The sequence below is a fragment of the Eretmochelys imbricata genome, chromosome 6 (genome assembly GCF_965152235.1).
Source record: "Eretmochelys imbricata isolate rEreImb1 chromosome 6, rEreImb1.hap1, whole genome shotgun sequence".
NCBI lineage: Eukaryota > Metazoa > Chordata > Testudines > Cheloniidae > Eretmochelys > Eretmochelys imbricata.
In genome coordinates this window covers 31,773,042-31,792,700 of record NC_135577.1, presented here as the reverse complement: position 1 = coordinate 31,792,700, position 19,659 = coordinate 31,773,042, and positions in this window count along the sequence as shown.

Below are 19,659 nucleotides of genomic sequence, written 5' to 3'. Positions count from 1 at the left end.
AGCGGCTGGGAGGCCCGGGGCTCTGGTGGTGATTTGAAGGTGATTTTAAAACTAAGCTTCCATCTTTTTTACCCCTGTAATACATTCATCTTTTTTCTGGCAGTTCACTGAGGGTGAAAAATTGTGGACACAGTTCACCGTGAGCAAAAATTGTCCCACAAAAATGAAGGTTTGAAAATCAGGCTTCTACATCCATTGATTACCATAAAGCGCAATGTAATATAGTAGGTGAGTGCAGACCATGGTTATAAACGTCAAGGTCTATGGTAGGTACAAAAGCCAATATTATATCCATTAAAGGGGCTTGATTATTTAAAGGCATTTACACTGTTGGTTGTTTTACACAGGTTATTTACACTGTTGATTAAATTGCTTGCAAAGCAGTCAGATTTCCATACACAAGTAGTCTAACAGAAATATTATGCAGCCAGCAATCTGCCAGTTGTCTGTTGACAGAGACAGAGAGTAAGCCACTTACTACTGTTTTTACACAATGAATCATTTTTGTAAAAAATGTAGCAGTCTAATGAAAATTCAAATGTATTGCTTTCCCAGATTCAAACAGAAAACCAGGCACTTCATATACTCTGTAAATAAGCCTTGTTTGCCATCATGTATCAGCTAACAAGCAATTTCAGTTTTACATGCAAATTTCAAATAAAATTCTTCAAATGAAAACAGGTAGTTTCATTATGCCTCCATAAACAGACACTTTCAAAATATTTAGACATCTGTATATAATACCGTTTAAACTGTTTGTTCTAAAGCATAAATAGGCATCTCAGTGTTTGAGTTACTGCCTGATATGTTTCTCATTTAAGGAGAAAACATAAAAAATAATTGGAATAACCAGAGCCAGGAACAATGCTTACACAGCATGTCAGCATCTTTTATTGTGTCTTAAAGTAAATGCCACAATTGTTGGATTACTAATCTAGACATTTTTAACTCTGTACAGAATGAAGCCAAAACAAATGGTATACATAGTGGGTAAAATGCAGCCTGGTGAAGGGGGTACACAGTGTATCTGCAGAATTGTGGGCAGACTGGCTATTCAGAAATGTTGGCCTCATTGAATTCAAGGTCTCTGTGCCAGACCCATATAAGGCGACACAGGTTATTGGCCTTGGTGAGGGGCTGGACAGGAGTCGGGGAGAGAGCATAGGATTGCTAACCTAAGAGAACAAGGAGTCCGGTGGCACCTTAAAGACTAACAGATTTATTTGGGCATAAGCTTTCATGGGTAAAAAATCCACTTCTTCAGATGCATGGAGTGAAAATTACAGATGCAGGCATTATATTGACACATGAAAAGAAGGGAGTTACCTCACAAGTGGAGAACCAGTGTTGACAGGGCCAATACAATCAGGTGGATGTAGTCCACTCCCAATAACTGATGTGGCGGAGTCAATTCCAGGAGAGGTAAAGTTGCTTTTGTAGTGAGCCAGCCATTCCTAGTCCCTATTCAAGCCCAAATTAATGGTGTCAAATCTGCAAATGAATTTTAGTTCTGCAGTTTCTCTTTGAAGTCTGTTTCTGAAGTTTTTTTGTTCAGGTATGGCTACTTTTAAATCTATTATAGAATGTTCAGGAAGATTGAAGTGTTCTCCTACTGGCTTTTTTTTTTTTTTTTTTTTTTGTATTCCCATTCCTGCTGTCCAATTTGTGTCCATTTATTCTTTATTCTACCTAAGAGAAGGATTCCTAATCCATATATAGCACCGCATTCTGACCACAATGCTCACTATCGTGCCTTATAGCAAGCCCGTCTCTCCCTATTAGCAAAGCCATAGCATAGGCTTACCTTACAATTTCCTCTTTTATAGCATGATAGAAATTGTTGCTATACTTGCCACTGTCTCTGTGGATAGACTGAGCCCAATCCAGCTAATTAAAGAGAGATGTGCTATACCTGGGCATATATAGGGCTGCTAGTGGGCAGCTGAAGCGGGAAGACCTGAGACAGGCTGAACCCTGGGGAGGGAAAGCCACAGTGGAGTGGAGCTAGCTCCAGTGGTGGGTCCCTGGAGCAAGAGACCAGGGAAGCAGCCCTGTGGCCACTGCTCCAGCAAGCGAGCAGAGCTGGCTGAAGCTGGGAGGCTGCCAGGATCTGGAGTGCCAGAGACCCCTGTGAGGGGTGGCCCTGAAGCCTGGGATTCTGACTGAGTTAAGACGGTATTCTTGTTTGTTTGTTAACCTCTGCTATGAAAATAAACCCCCTTGACTGAAACCGGGTGCAGTCGCGCATGCTCTGGAGCCAGGGAAAAGCGATAACCTTGGTGACAGTCACTAATGTTACTAGCTGATTTTTTTTTAATATTCAATTAATAAACAGTTGTCCAAGGACAATGCAGGATGAATGTCTAAAAATGTGAAAGACAGATCATGTCATTTTAAGCATAAATACTTACCTGCTGGAAAAGCACCTAATAATGCAATGCGTGCTACAAGCCACATGTGTACCACATAGGTATGTGAAAGTGGGATGGTCTGATGACAGTGCTGAATCAAGTAGACACTTAGAGCTCAATCCACTGAAGTTAAGGGAGAATCTTTCCATTTACTTTGTTGGGAGCTGGATGAGGGCATGATAATATGGTAATTGGCAGAAATATTGTAGATCTCAACCATTTTATACATTTATGCAAGACCATAATCAACTTAAATATCACATTTCTGTCTTAAAATTTTTGGCTACTGCGATTACAAGCAATAGTTTTATCTCCTTTTCAGTTTGTTTACTTTGTGCATTTAACAACGCTTTGTGTGTAGTCAGTTCCCACTGTATTGTAAGTCTGTGTTTGTGCGAGTCTTTCACACAGCATCTGGGAAGAGAGAAACATTGAAAAAAATAGGTAAATGTGATTGCAAACCCACAGAAATAGGCACAGGGACTCAAAATAGTCACATTAGTTGAAACTGCTTTTGATGCAGTGCTAAAAACTGACTAGACTGTAAGTTGACTGTCGCTTTAAAATATAGCAGAACTATCCAACAGTTCATGTTAATTATACGAGCCTTTTACAAACAGTTTGCTCTAACATTATCATGAGAGACGAAGTCATGGCCCAAAACTCCCATTGAGTTAAAGACAGTCCTGATTTCATCAAGTATCTGCAATGTTGCATTTTTGTCTTCTTTAGCAAGGATTAGCTTTGAGGTCTAATCCCTGAGACCCAAGTTCAGCATCACACTTACGCAGAAGTCCATCCCTATTCAGCAAAGCACTCAAACATTTGTTTAAAGTTAATCACATGTTTAAGTGCTTTTCTGAATCAAGGTCCATGTAAGGAATAACTACACTACCTTGAACAGATTTACATCCTGGGAGGTTTCTGTTGAGACCTTCATTCTTTTAACCCTCATCAATATTTGTGGGGTAATGTTATACCATGAAAGCATGTATGTTGTGATAACTCATGAACAAGAAGCCCTCCAGCTATGCTGTTTTAGAACAGAATCACCTAGGCACATATATGCAATTCAGTGAAAAAAAAATAATTTAGCATGAAAAAACATATTTCTGAATCAAAAAAGAATGTAGGGTGCATATGTACCCCACATATATTGCACTGTTATCCTTAATTTTTAGTGGTTCTATGTACACATTCGCATCTATTGAGAGTATCTTGTATTGTAATAGTTAGCATATGCTAATTGATAATGCATTGTAGGGACAGTGGTTGCTGTATACAGTCACCCTAAAATAGGAGCTATTCCAAAGAGGTTGGTCCCTTCAAATCCAGGCTTGTTAGGTATCCTCAACACAGAGTGGACAGGTGCTGGCTCTCTTTGGCTAACACTCTTGAAGGGATTTTCTATCTAGGTATTGTGCTCCAAATGCTGTAGACTCAGGACACTCATGATAGGATTTTCTGTGTTGCACACTTCGTGATGGCAAACAAACGGGTATGATATTCTGCTTCTGATCTTATTAAAATGATTTGCAACTCAAAGTGAATCATGTGATGATGACATATTGGATGATAGTGACTTTCTGCCAGATTGAGTCAAGAGTTGCTCTGAAAAGGAAAACCATGTTTCCATTGACTATTCTTCAAGCTCATCTTCAGACAATGAGTTATAAGACTGGAAGATATATAGTTGGGGTTAATCTTTTCACCAACATTGTGCTTGCTGAAGATCTATTCAATGAAAATTTTACCCGGTTGGAACATTCCAATGAAACAAGTCAGCTATACCCAATAAGATGCATCCACATCGCAGCAGAAAAATTTGTCATCAGGGTTTGGTTTCCTATGTTCCAAAGAAGGGCAAGTTGGTAATAATACTATTGACAATGCATCATGACAAGCTTGTAGAAGGAGACAAAAAGAAACCCCCATAATTCTCCACTACAACAACACTAAAAGTGGTGTCAATAATGTGGAACATCTTGCAAGAATGTATTCCTGCAGGCATAAGAGGGGGGAAGGGATAGCTCAGTGGTTTGAGCATTGACCTGCTAAACCCAAGATTGTGAGTTCAGTCCTTGAGGGGGCCATTTAGGGGGTTCTGGGGCAAAATTGGGGATTGGTCCTGCTTTGAGCAGGGGGTTGGACTAGATGACCTCCTGAGGTCCCTTCCAACCCTGATATTCTATGAAAAAAAATAGGTGGTTCCTTTCTTCCATACGCTTGATGTTGATGGCATTGCAATTTGCATCATTTGGGTCAGCAACAGTCCTGCTTGGCACCACGCTTAACCAAAGAAGGCACTTGTTCCTCATCAACCTAAAATAATTACTCGTAGATGCACATATAACGAGACAAATTCTTGATACCGATTATCTCACCATGCCATTCAAAGCAGCATTCTCGTCACTTGGCTACCATCAAAAACCAGCCACCGCGGGAGTACCTAGAAAACTCGGCAGTGAACACTGCCATATTTGACCATTGTCATCTGGCCAGAAGAGCCAGAAGCAATGTGGAGACTGCAATGAATTTCTATACACTGACCACTCCACAATAATACTGATGTGTGGAAACTGCATATAGGCTCACACTGAATGAGACTCCTGCTAATTTTTTCAAGTTGCTTGTTAAATAAAGTTTTTTTCACCTAAAACATTAAGGGGTTGTTCTTCATTTCTGAATGCATTTGGGAGACAAAAGTCCCCCACAACACAGTTAATGTAACTTTTTTCTTGACACTGTGAATGAAGATTAAAATAGGTAAATTGATAACCAAGCAACTACTTGAAAACTGAGGACCAGTCTGCTTGGAGAGGAGATAAAATCACAGCACTTTTTGTAACAGTAGGGTTTTGCTCCGATCTTCTTAACTAAATGCTGCCTGCCTGTCTCTCTCTCTCTTTTCTTCAGTGTGTTATGTACTAGTTGACTGTCATTCTTCACCACAGAGGCTACTGTATGTTTATAGAGCCAAATCATGTAATATACAATCTATATGGGCTATTCAATGGAATTTATTCCTGAGCACCAAATTCAAAATATTCATCCTTAGTAGTCCAGACTCTTTCATGAAGAACAGTACTACATAAAAAGCATTTTTTTATAATTAATAAGTTTGTGATGAACATCAAGTCTCTTGCAATTTTCCTTCATTTACCAAATGAATAAATAAATTAGGTTTTAATATCCATTTAACTATGAGTTAAAATGTTTCCTGATAACAGCAGTGACATGGCAATATTACTAGTACTGAAATGTATTTTACCATGCTCACTGTATCTGTTCTGTATTTTGTTGATCAAATATCTCTGCAACTCTTCCTTAGTTACCTAAGACCATTTAGTTAAATTCTTCACATGCATAGTTAATTAGTAATTCTTGACATGGTATTTTGTGATTCTTGTGCTTCTGCTACTAAACAGAGATCTGACGCGAACATTTTAATAGACAGCTCAGTCACTGCCTTTTGCCCTAGTTAACAGTGGAACACTGTGTGGGAGCAATGTACTTCATGCAAGTTAATAGTAATTATTTGATCACAGTGGAGTTATCGCATATCAGCTATGTGTGGGATAAAACAGCATACTTGGCTGTATTGTTCTATGATCAGATCTCTTATAGGAGTGTAGCTTTTGGAATGTTATTCACAGAATGGCTATTAGCATGGTCTCTCTTGGGCTGTCTCACAGTGTCTGTTTTGCTAGGGAATCAGAGCCGGTCCAGTATGATTTTCTTCTATTACACAATGACCTACAGCTCTCACATGTTTTGGTGGCACAGCAGTGCTGAGGCTCACTTGATGATAATCATGTGATTATTCAAAATGTTATGCGATCCCTCCTTTTATCTTCTTTAAAGCACCTTATGGCACTACACAAATAATTGAAAATAAGTCAGAATATTTACATGGTAACTGCCAATGAACAATGAAGAAACAAACCTATAAATTGTATTAATTACAAGGATAAATACTTAAGTGCATGTAATGTATACAAAATATCCAGGGATGAATAACCATGGGCATTGTGCTAGGAGGAATACTGTCCTGAGTTCAGGTTAGACTCATAGCTTTTGAGGCCAGAAGAGGCCATCATGATCATCTAGTTTGACCTCCTGCACATTGTAGGCCACAGAACGTTACTCATCCTTTCCTGTAACAGGCCCATAATTCTGGCTAGGTTACTGAAGTCCTCAAATCTTGATTTAAGAATTTCAAGTTACAGAGAATCCACCATTTACTCTAGTTCAAATAAGCAAGTGACCTGTGTCCCATGCTGCAGAAGAGGGTGAAAAAAACCCAGGGTCTCTGCCAATCTGACCTGGGAAAAAATTCCTGACACCAAATATGATGATCAGTTAGATTCTGAGCTGGACAGCTGGGAAAAAAAATTCTCTGTAATAACTCATAGACCTTCCCATCTAGTTTTCCATCTACAGTCATGGGAGATATTTGCTAAAAGCAGTCGCAGATAGGCGACTCTCATCATACCATACCATCCATACACTTATCAAGCTCAGTCTTGAAACAAGTTAGGTTTTTTACCCCTACTACTCCAGTTGGAAGGATTTTCCAGAACTTCACTCCTCTGAAGATAGAAACCTTCATCTAATTTCTAGCCTAAACTTATAGATGACTAGTTCCTATCCATTTGTTCTTGATATTTTATTATTCGCAAATATGGATCAAAGCTACCTCTGGGTTCAGGATTGATGGACAGGATTCCCAGGCCTGTCAACCTAACAACCATATGCTCCTCTGGCCATGTTCAATCCATCTGCATCCCAGAAGCTTCAGGATAGTGGAAAGCGAGGGGAGTATGTATGACTATAGGTTCCATTATGTAGAATTAAGAACACAGTCATGTGACTCCCAGGATGCACTGCAGGGGAGACCATCCTGGGAGATGCAGTCCAGCTGAGGAGCCCAACCACTAGGAAGGAGAGGGGCATGAAGCATTCAAACTTCAGCTCCCATGTGGCACTGCAGTACTTTAGGCTGATGCTGTTTAATACAGAACTAACCCAGAATGAAACATTTCACTTCAATTTTAGGGAGGGAAAAATAAAAAAAAATCAGCAAAACTGAAATTTTGCCATGGAACATTCCAGTTATACAGAAACTTCATTGTCCATTGAAAAATCATTTTGACAGAAAATTCCCAACCAGCTCTGTTGAAGACCATATTAAATGACATGCAAACCCCAAAATGAACACTACAAGCAGACCAATAGCAAACCAGACAAAAATAGGGAAGGTTTAGAGAGCTGTGGAAAGGCCAAAATAAAAATATATATACATTAAGGTTGAGGGGGCCTCATCCTTAAAAATTTGACATGCCAAGCCGACTCCCTGTATATTATAAGATTTCAAAGTAACTCCTGTTTGCAGTGCATCCCCACCCAACACACATTCTTGCTTTCCTGTACCTGAACCTGTTAGGAAGCAGGAATTGTGCAAACAAATTGATGTGTGCCCAGTGAGGCTCTCCATACATTAATATGTTCTAAACTGAACTCCAATTTTTTAAAATTCTTACATCACTAGTTTTATATGTATTTATCCGACTGGGATCTCCCAGCACAGAGCCATGCTGCACAAGCTGGGGGAAATAAAAATGGGAGAAGTATCTGGTCGGGCATGGTTAAACACAGTACAGTGTCCCTTTACTGTGGAGAGGAAAGGGGCTTGTGATGCTGATCTGAAACTTCATTAAACCAAATAAAATTTCAGGCTCTCTCTTTTCCTGTCCATTTCACTATTGCTAGGCAGGCAGAAGGGCAGTATCACATTTTTTGTGATATTGGGAGGGGTGGCACGGATGGTTTTTGTGATACATATCTCCCTTTGAATGGAGACTCCATATGATAGCTGAGAATATAGTCAATTTCCAGTTGAATTGCCTCCCAGTCCTGTAAGCATATTTCAGCCAATTTCTGGTGTAGCAGAAACTCAGCTGGGTCTTGAGGTCCACAGTAGCACAAATCTGCTTGGTCCACCTTCATAGCTAACCAGACCTCTCCCTTCAGTAATACATAGAGGGATGACTATTCTCAGAAACATCTCTCTGACATAGATTGCTGGATCTCCTCCACGGCAGTAGAAAGTCACCTTTCTTTTCCATTCTGGTATTTGAAAAATGCTATGTTCTACAAATGTTGGCTGCCTTTAATAGGGAAACTGAAAATTTGTAACATAGCTCCTTGAAGGAACTGACACACATGACCCACCCCTCCCCGAGACACTAAGAAAATTTTATTTTTTTTAAGACACTATTCCATGTAACTTACCATTAGTAGTGTCTGCTCCTTCCTCATGGTCTGCAAGAGTTGTCTAAGAACTAACGAGAGTCTAACAGCCACATTCCTGGGATGCTGAAAAATATCAACATTATGGGCTTATACAGCAAAGTTAAGTTACTGAGATGGATTTCTTGGCTTCTTCCAAAGAAAAAAAATATATAGTGCTTCCCTTGTCTTCGATTTGGCAGCTCCCAAGAGGAAATTCATTCCAACAGGAGAGTAGGAGCAGTACCCCAGAGACAGCAGAGGCAGACAAGGACCCTGGAGGAGCTGCTCATTGGCACAGATAGGAGGAACCAGGAGCAGTTTGAGTCCCTCAGGGCACACGAAGATTGGGCTCTTCATCAGGAAGAAAGACTATGAACCAGTTCATGAAGCAGGAGGCACACTATAGGGAATGGGAGTATTCCCTAATGAAGGGTCTGATAAAACTGGTGGCCAAATACGTTCATGGCCAACTTGCTTCCATGGCCAATGCACTTGTTCATCAACCACCACCATCTCCTCCTCTTCTGGTTGCTGCCCAGCATACTATTGAAGCAGAGAGCCCAACACCCTAGGAATGACCAGGAAAAGCCTGCAGGACTCCCACAACCAAAACCTCCACCAGCACCCAAAACCCCTCGCAGGTAGATCTCCTTGAGTGTTTAAGAGGGGAACAGTATATCTACAGGAGTTCCTGAACCCACCAAGTGCCTGCCGCCTAACCCAGCAGAGGAGACATCCCCATTTGTCCCCAAGAATAATTCCCGCCCCCTTGTCAGGTGGAAGGCAAGGAGACAGGTTCAGAGATATTAACATTTGGCCATTGTTCATGGATTCAGTCCCATTATGTTTGTTTACATTTATTTTTTAAAATATTTTACTTACTTGTTCCATATAGTACTTTTAATAAATATTATAGTTTCCTTGACTTGTGTGTGGATCCTCCTCCTAAGTATGATGAACCTAAGATGTTTTTCAGGTTCAGGGTTGGGCCCCACAATTCATTGCATGAGAATTGGAGTGGTGTAACTGTCAAGTGTCATCATATTGTAAACATGTTTCTGTCTGACCCACCTTTCCGCTGTTTCCCATGTTTGTATTCATGAATCTGCCTCTATGGCCTGCTAAGAATTGCAGAATAAGTGAATAATAACATTTTTGGCTCACGTATGCACTTGCCCCTTTCGGTGGGCAAAGTATTTGGGTATGACTGCCACTGATGGCCCCTACATACTTAGGAAATCCCAGCCTTTCAAATCCAGCTATTATTTCTGGAACTTTTCTTATGGCAATCATCCCTGGGTAGATCACAGTATTCACTGTCTCACAAACCTGCACAACCAAGGTTTGTAACAAACCTTGTCTGGTGTTACCAGCTTCCACAGGGCAATAGCAACCCACTTCTGCACTTGTATGACTTCCCTGAGTCGAGCGTTCTGACATAACAATAACGCTGGTGGGGATGCAGGTATATGCATGTCCACAACATTATACCCACGTCCATTAAAATGTATGTGGCTAATTACGGCGGGTATAGGGAATATGCACAAGCATGTATACAGCATGTACACTGCATATTGCTGCAGTCATAGACTTAATTACTGTGCCTAAATATGGTGCTAACTTTTCACAGAACCAGCAAAATAGTAAATGCAGAACTGTCCGCTGAAAGACAGATAAAACATTTTCACAGTATACAACAACATTTACCTATTCAGCTAATTTTGTAGTCTTGTTTTTAAAAGTCCTTAAAAGTTTCATTCAAAGTTGTGGAATTCAAATAACATACAGAGAAACTGATTGGTGAACTTAAATAATATAAAGTCACATGGGCATCTACACATATGCACATGCTCACGCACACACACACGGAATTCTGCCTCCATCTAAATCAGTGGGAGTTTTGCTATTGACGTCAATGGAGCCTTGAAGTCAGTGGGAATGGGAAAGCACTCAGTGCCTCTTGAAAGCATTCAGGACCTTGCAAGGTGTGGTCTATCGTGAATACATATCTAGTAGATTATCTATTCTAAAATGTTTCTAATAATGTTACTGCTTTTCAGGGAAATACATTTTAGTCATTATCAGGATATCAGACTCCCTTTGTGAATCATCATTACAATTAATTATTTTGTAAACCCCCCAAATTAATGTAAATCATCTGCCAGAAGAAAAGAGAGTGTACGTGAACCACTTGTGCTTTTGCAACAGAACTCAAACATCTATCTGAACAGCATTTCCATCAATGTAACTGTTCCTTATTTTCTCTGATACATATACCAACATTTCAGCCGGAGTCTACAGGAAAGAATCTCATTTACAGCTGCCTGAGAAATACTTAATTTACTTTTTAATGAAGTTCATTACTTAAGACTTTACATGGAACAATATTGCTGGGAGCTGGAGCCTGACCCTACTTTGCCTTTTCTTTCTTCACATATTTGCTTTTATCATGCCAGTTTTACTCAAGTGACACTGAATTATGAAGATTTTTCAGATTTTTTTTTTTTTTCGAAGGAGCTTATCAGTTGTAAGACATAGATTTTGAATGTAGACTTTGATGTAACAGCCCCAGTGCCTTTCTTTTTTATTTGGGGCATTAAGTTCAATCACATATTCAAATTATCTGTTCAGGGCTTTAGCTAGAATTTTTCAAAAATGAAAATAGTGAAGGTGGGTTTTTCTAGGACACTTTCATTGATGTTTCATACGTTTTAGGAATTTGACTCAAGTCCAGCACTATCCTTTTTTTCAACTGCAGTAATTAAGTGTATAGCTGTGGTTGGTGCTCTCTTTCCTCTGTAGGTGTTTCAAATGCAAACTGGTTAAGAAAAACAATCAGTCTTGTCAAGAAAAAGTTGCCTTGTGATGCAACAGCTGGAAGAATATTTGGTCTATTTTATTCTTGACTGAATAAAATCCGGCACTGAAAAAGAACTACAATGAGGAATTCTCTCTCCTGGAAAAATATGGTAAGTCCAACATTGACATTTACTGACCAACGTAATGAAAAGCAAATTACAACAATCTTTGTGACAGCTGTTGTGCTTTATGTAAAATCATCTGCATAATTTCTTTATGTTTAAGGTGCTGGAAAAACAACAACAAAAAAATATTTTAGCAGAACCACCACATATGATTCCCGATTAAAGAATACATTTGGCCATTAAACCTTTTAACCAGATTTTTGGGAGCTGTTCACTGAGCACAGTTAACATGATAAGATAGCTGAGTCTTTTAAAAAGAAATTTCAAAGCAGATGGAAGAGCTGTGTGAGTCTGGAGATATTCTCTTTCCACTTAAAGCTTTCCAAGCAAACTCAAAGCCTAGCCAGTTTGCCTCCAAAGTCCCCAGTTGGGAAAATACGATCTTTTTTAAAAAAGTCTCTGGCATTATAGCCAGACAGTTATTTTTTAAACTTAGAAAACATAATCAAACGTCATTTAAATCTTTCATGAAGATAAAAGGAACACAAGGGGAAGTGGAGTAACAGCCAGTAAGTAAAAACCAAAACCAAGGTGGCAATCTAACCACAGAACAGTGGCACTGTTATTATAGTCACCAAAGTCTGAAACACTACAGAAGGATTTACTGTAGTTACTGTTGCTATTGTTGCTGGCAAATGTTTTTGGGCTTGACATTTATTCTCTCATAGTTTTCCATGCCAGACCTTTCCAGTCCTTTTCCATCCCTTGTTATTCCTCCAGACTTCTGAAAATGGCCATATTTATAAAGCTTTTTATATTAAAACAAGAAATAGTTTTAAAAAATAGTTTGATTTTCAAGGGTCAGGTTCCAATAGAGTTACTCGTGTTGAGTAGTATCTTACTCCACAAATAATAGTCTATTGGAAGTCAGTGTGACTGCTCATGATATTAACTGGAGTAAGGGTATCAGAATCTGGCCATGAATGAATGAGACTGGAATAGAGAAAGACTGAAACATGCCAGAGCAAAGAGAAAAATTAGAGATGAGCTAGAGGTAGAACTTTCCACCTCAACTCCCTACCTCAAACTTAGGTGGTTCAGATGAAAACGGAGCATGGACCACAACCACTCCTGATTCTGGTTTTGAAAAACACAAAATCCAAGTAATAACATTTTGCAAAACCAAAGCATGACTTCCTCGGCTCATTTCTACTAACAGATAAATATGAAATACAAACAAATATACTGTCATGCCTAACTTAAGGAGGAGAATACATACAACTATTCATTTTAAAAAGTCAGAAAGCCAGTGATATAGCAAACAGGAGTGAAAGCAATTTTAAAGATAAGATGTAATCACTGGTCCCTCTAAGCTGTGCGCGTGTGTGCGCTCACACAGAACCTAAACCTACACACGGCGAAATACCGCATGCATGAAAATTTGCACAGAAGCACAGCAATTTGCACAGAAGAAATGTTTTGCACACATGGCCTGTCAAAAATTAGAGGGAACATTGGATATAATATATTCAAAAAGTTGGTAATTGAAAACTGCAGGGTTAATTGTTGCTTGTTGTTTGTAGAATGGGAGTTTTTCTATTAATATACTATCCATAGGTGAGCTGCAGAAGTAGTGCTTTTCCATGTGCTAATATGTTAGTGTTGTTTTTTACTGTCAGAGCTGCAGTGACCACATCTCAACTTTCATTAGTGATTCAATATTTTATTGGAGTTAAAATAATAGTTGTCCACATTTTGGCAAGAGAATACACAGAGCTTTCGGCCCATTGCTCAAGAATTTGCAGTGACATCAACAGAGAAGGACATAGCAGCTGCAGCTTTTTGGACATCAAAAGTGTCAGCATCAGAAGGAGCAGCAGCCTGAGCAGACTGTACTGATGGCACTTCTTTCTTGCTTTGCCTTGAAAAAACTGTTACTTTCGTTTGGCTGTCCGAGCTCTTCCAGGCCATTTCTGCATACAGTGGTTGCCATTAAAAAGCCAACATGTCACGACAGTTCTCATACAATGGTACCTGAGTTACCACAGTTATTTCCTATCCTAACTATCAGGCAGGAGTTCTTCAACATTTACATACACATCTTAGTGGTTAACTCTCAAGATCAGGGTCTGATTTAGCATTATTCATTATTAAACCATATTGTTTAAGGTAAAAACAATGTATATCAGCATCTATTTCACTATTAACAAGCATCCATTAATATTTTTAGTTATGAAGTGGTATTTAATTTATCCAACAGTAAGCCCATGTTTATATATAAATGGCGAGATTTCGTTTCAAATGCTTACTCTATGTTAAATCTTAAGTAATTGTTAAAATCATATTTATTGCACTATGACTACTATGTATCTAAGATACTTGTCTTATTTAGTTATTAAATGTTAAATATTTCATCACTTTATTATTATACAATGTCCAGTATTATTAGAGTTGTCTTAAGTCTATATTTAATCTTTATTTAAGACTTTATGTAGGACACAGGGTAAAACTGCCTAAGTGACTTTAAGTGACTTAGGAATCTAAGGGCCATATTTTAAAAGATATTTAGGTGCCTAAAGATACAGATAGATGCCTACTATGAATCTCAAAAATGCCTGACTCCCATTGAAATCAATCATTTTTGAAAATCCCATTTTCAAAAGTGACTTAGGCATTTAGAAGCCTAAGTCTTATTGATTTTCAAGCATTCTCATCAGCTTCTTCTTTAACAGATAGATTCTATATGCCCTTCAATGGTGTTGCATAGGCTGCGGAATAAAATTAAGCCTGTTAATGGTGTGCATTTTGTTGTTGCAGGTGCTAAAATATCCAGGATAAAATCTTGGCCCCACTGAAGTGAGTGAGAGCTTTGTCATTAGTATGCAAGCATAGAATGCCTCAACATTTTAAAATAACATTTTGAAAATAGGAAGGGTAATAATTCCAGAATGCTACCATTCAACTGAGAAATTCCTAAGGGCCCTCTTCCATTAATGAGATTTTACCCCTACCACAAGTCCTAAGTGCCTAAATCTTGCCACAGGTACAGCATGAAATGGTAAAGAGCTAAAAGCAGGAGTTCACCAAGTGTACAAATGATTTGCTTGTCACAAATCTGTTACTGCAAAAATCCGGAATGTGTTCATCTGACACAGATGACTACAAAACTAGTTGGCTGACAGTCTAACCTGAAGCTCTCGAGAAAGCTTCTGTGGAAACATGTGTTGCTAGTCTATATAATTCTGATATAATGACCTTACTTGGTGTGAACTGTACTAGGATTGTTACAAATATATTTGTAATAACCAAGATTTCTCACATGTGTGTGTGTGTTAATTCTTTTTGACCCCCCACAAATGAGGGCTGAAGAAGTAATGTATGAGGAATGAGGATGATTCTTGGGGATCTCTGACTGTGATTAATAGGATGTCAGGAATGTTTGTGACACCTTCTTAGTCTATAACTATGTCTCTTTTCTTCTGGGACACTCAGCTATTTGTTATCTGCATAAAATGTTGGCTCAGTTTACCGATTAAATATGGCCAAAAAATGATAAAGGTAAAAATACCACAGGCAAAAATGTTTGCAGGTCTGTTTTTGATTTATGTTTTGTCAAATAATTATTAGATTAATGTGGTAGCAAGTGCGTTACAAGTAAATTCTTTATGCAACTGATGGACTCCCATTTTTAGCCACTTCCAATTTGAAAAGTTAAGCGTTTCTAAATCTTCTGGCACAGGCTAACTGCAAGGCTGCAATTATGAATATAAAGAGTGTTTTTGTATTATTCAATGCCCGTCCAAACTCACCTATTAGAAAATCAGAAAGAGAAAGGGGCTATAATAAGCCTTAGGCTTAGTGTTCAAGTCTTTCCCCTATGAAAGTCTTTCAGTCTCTTTAAAAAAATAAAGCAGAGACAGAAATAAAACAAAAGCAGATCTGTAGTGCTGCAGAACATCTCAAAAACCTCGCTTCATTGCTTTATTAAAGTTCTGAACAGGTTCAATACAAAGACTTTCCTTGCCCTTTCTCAGATGAATAAGCCTTTCACAATCTGTTTAGTAAGTGGAAAGGGGGAAGGGTAGTTAATGTACAACAACAGCAGCAACAACAATGCAAGAAAGATTCTATTCATGGGGGGGGGGAGGGTGGAAGAGACTTGAGGGATTGATGAGGTTTTAGTTCAGAATTCAAGAGAGTGCTCTAACCAGGTCCAGACCTATCTTGTAGCTTGAAAGCTTTTTTGTCTCCAGCGAATTGATGTAGTTTGGGACCTAAAACTTACTTGCAGCTAATGCAATTACAAAGAGCCTTAAAATGAGAGTTGGTAACATATTTTAGTACTTATTGTATTTTTCTCTTCATCTAGTTTAATTTTTCTATGTCTAAGACAATTCCATGAAGAATAGCATACACGTATTCAGTCCAGCCTTGCAAAAATGTTAGGGGAATAGTACCTGGCTGACCTTTTTCTTACCTGCTTTAAAGACACAAAAATCTGACGCAAATATCACATTTGCACTAACCAAATCAACACTAAATGCTCTGTGAAGTGGATTAAATGTGTTTTTGTAGCTGAATACAGCTTTCTTTGAGTTCCTTTTTGGGGCACGTTGCCTTTGGCTACACTGAGCATACGTTTTACATTTGCCAGAGTATTTTGTGATTCTGAAGTTCCTTGTGAAGACAGTATCTAGTCTGTCTGTTTCTAAGCAAACAGAAAATAAAAAGCCAGCACACAGTTCTTTAAACAAGGAATTTGACCCACCACCACCTTAGGAACAGAGATAAATTGCATGGAATTGGCAGCTAAGGTAAATTTTTTATGAAATTCAGAACATGAATATAAGAGTTCAACAAGATAATAATAGACCATTTTACTTCCTCAAATACTGTGGAAACACTAATTAACTAATCTTACAACACTTTGGTAAAGTACAATTCCACCCTGGAAAATGACTTTAGGAAAATAGCATTGTGGGGTTCCACATTCATTGTGTCTCGCTGATTCCTGTTGTGTTGCATGGGCAGAGGCATACAACAAATCCTGGCTAGGGTAAAATAGGAACAGGTATATCAAGGTACATTACTTACAGAGGAAGTGACTCTCTGCCTAACTCATCCCTGTCCAGGACTTCAGAACTTCCTGTACTTGCACAGAGTCAGAGAGAGAGGCACAAAGGAAGTTCGTAGGAAGGGTAGGCAATATACAGTCACTTCAATTTCTGAATCAAATGGGCTCTTTTTAATGTTTTTTTCTAATAACTGTGAAACCAGCACAGCAACCTGTGTGTTCTGTGGAATCTGGGACTGTCAAGCATGGTATTTCTAAGCCAACTTTGTAGAAACAGGTTAATTAATCATGGCAATTTGCAATCCTATTGTTTGAACTATACAGCAGGTAGCATAGTAGCAGGCCGTACACGGAAGTGTGATTACTGCCAATGTTGCTACTTATTCTGCACTGCTAGGACACCAAGGAAAAGCTATCTGCTATTTGTATGAGATGACCTGGACTTGGTAAGCTGGTGACATGGTTAAAAACACACCATTCATTGTTAATTTCTTTACATGTTTCTCTGGACTAGGCTGCACGGTGCTAATGGCCGGCACAATGCAATATGACATAACACTATTGTTGTGGTCTAAAAGAAGCTTTAAAGCATACCATTTTCACATTGTCTTTTTGCTATCGATTGCTTTCTAATAACCTAATAACACTCCCAAACCACATCTCTTACCAGTGTAGATACTAATATGTCCACACTACCTACAAACTTTGTATCTGTTTGGCATCAACAAAAAATATTATATATTTCATTACTCTGGCACTTTCCAGTTAGAAAATCACAACCCTAATGTTAACTTTTTATAACACCTAGATGCTGCTAGTATAATTACACAGAGGGCCTCTCATTTCACAAGTTAACCATAATCAAATTATTTTATTTTACTAATTCAATTGACTAATTATTGTGATTTTCATTGTCAAGCTCTTACCTTTGTGATAAGCACATACTTTTTTTAGTTTAATTTCAATCCTGTATTATAAACATATTTGTGATTCTTTTCATGAATTATATTTATATTGTTTTTTCCTGCATCAAGAAACATAACGCTGTCTTTTCATTCTATGACATCACATTCAGAAACACTTTGCCCTTTAGCCTAACAGGATACTAAACTATATTGAAATGTATAGAATTGATTACAGAGATGGAAGAATTTATTTCAGAAAATTTTAAACCAGTGCAAAGTTTGTGGATTCAGAACTTTTGTTGGATGGACACATTTTTTGAGGTTAAAATTTCATTAAAATGTAATTTATTGGGAAGCAATTTAGACCATTCAAGAAATGAGTGGCAATTTAGATCCATCTGACCCTAGACCTAGCTTAACCTTCATTCTCATTCTTATGCAAAGTCAATGAGACTGTTAGTGGAGTAAGGTACTACTCAATGACTGACAGATACATTGTGTTTTAAGGATCTGCCCAAGCAAATTTTGAATTCACTTTCTGCGAACTTGCTTTGTAGTGAAATTCAGTCATTTGATTGATCACGGGAAGCGACGTTCAAAGGAAGGGTGAACATGACCAACAGTGAATTCATTTAAAAATTCACATGAAACATTTTGGAAAAATTTTGCATTATTTACCCAGTGCTAAAAGATTCTAATTTTACTATGTCTAATTCACAGAGGAGTTTCATGGTACTAGAGAGGATATTACGCAGAGCTGCTTGAGAAGGCCTGAAGTAAACTAGTTAATTATCATAGTATAATACATTTTAATACGTTGTGTTGTGTTTTCTTGTGGCTATACTGTTGCATGTTAGCTCAAGTCCAGACAACTTTTCTCAGTTCTGTCCCTATATATTGTCCATGTCCTGCCGCATGTTTATTTAGTATTTTGTTAAGGACTGAATCCTACAAGCCACTGAAAGAAGCTTGGGAGTCAAAGCACCAGCACTTAACATTTCCTCAGAGCCCGTGCAAGGTGGCTTCTGCATAATACAGAGAAATGAACATGACACTCAGCAGTGGGAGAACACCTCTACCCTTGCCCTAAACTGAGCACTGGTGAGTTAGCAATTCAAAGGGCATGATAGGAGGCAATGTAGGATTTTGAGAAGGAACAGAGGTTTAGGTATAGTTCAGTAAATGCAGATGGTGTGCCCAGAATTTGCAGACGCTTTTGCTGCAAACCAGAAGCAGTGCACTCAAGGGTGTTTAAGAGCTGCACTTGAAATAGAGAACAAGAGGAGCCATGAGGACCACACACTGATAAAGGAATGTGTCCGATGAGTATAAGAAAATGGCATTTCTTACAGTCAGCTGCTCGGTGCCTCATGACCTAAAATATTGTAATTTTCAAACGGAAGCTTGGTAAGCATCTTTTACCACCTAGCCCATTTATTTTTAGTCCATGGAATTTCATGTTGTTATTTAGAGGCACTATTTTCATGCCACTTTCTTTAAGGTGATACCAGCATTTCAATCCTTTAAGTATGTCTCACACATGTGCATTGCTCCCAATGGCAATAAGTGCAGTATTTATAACTCTGTAAGAAAAATGTTTCTCTGGACTAAAAATTGGTCAAATTGCTAAAAAAGCAAATGGTCAAACGAGGAACATATTTTTTAAAAATGTTAAACATGTCTGGCCATTTACATGAAAAGAGCTTAAAAATATGTTCTGATGTCTTTCGACTTTTTCCTCTCCTTTCTTTTTCTGAATTCCACAACTCTCAATGCTTCTGTTTATCAAAATGAAACCTATAATAGGACTGAGCCTCCATTGTCTTGCACATGCTGTAGTCATGTATATGTGCACAAAGTGAAGGAAAAATGGGTGTGGCGTGTTGCCAGATCAGGATAATACAAAGTTTGAAAATAGATATATACACAAAATACAAGACTGGGGAGAATCAGACCAGTCATCTTAACTGTGGATTTTTCTGGAGGCCATTTTGTTTGAGGAGTTAAATGCTTAGCCTCATAAATATATAAATAAAATTTACCAGTCAACA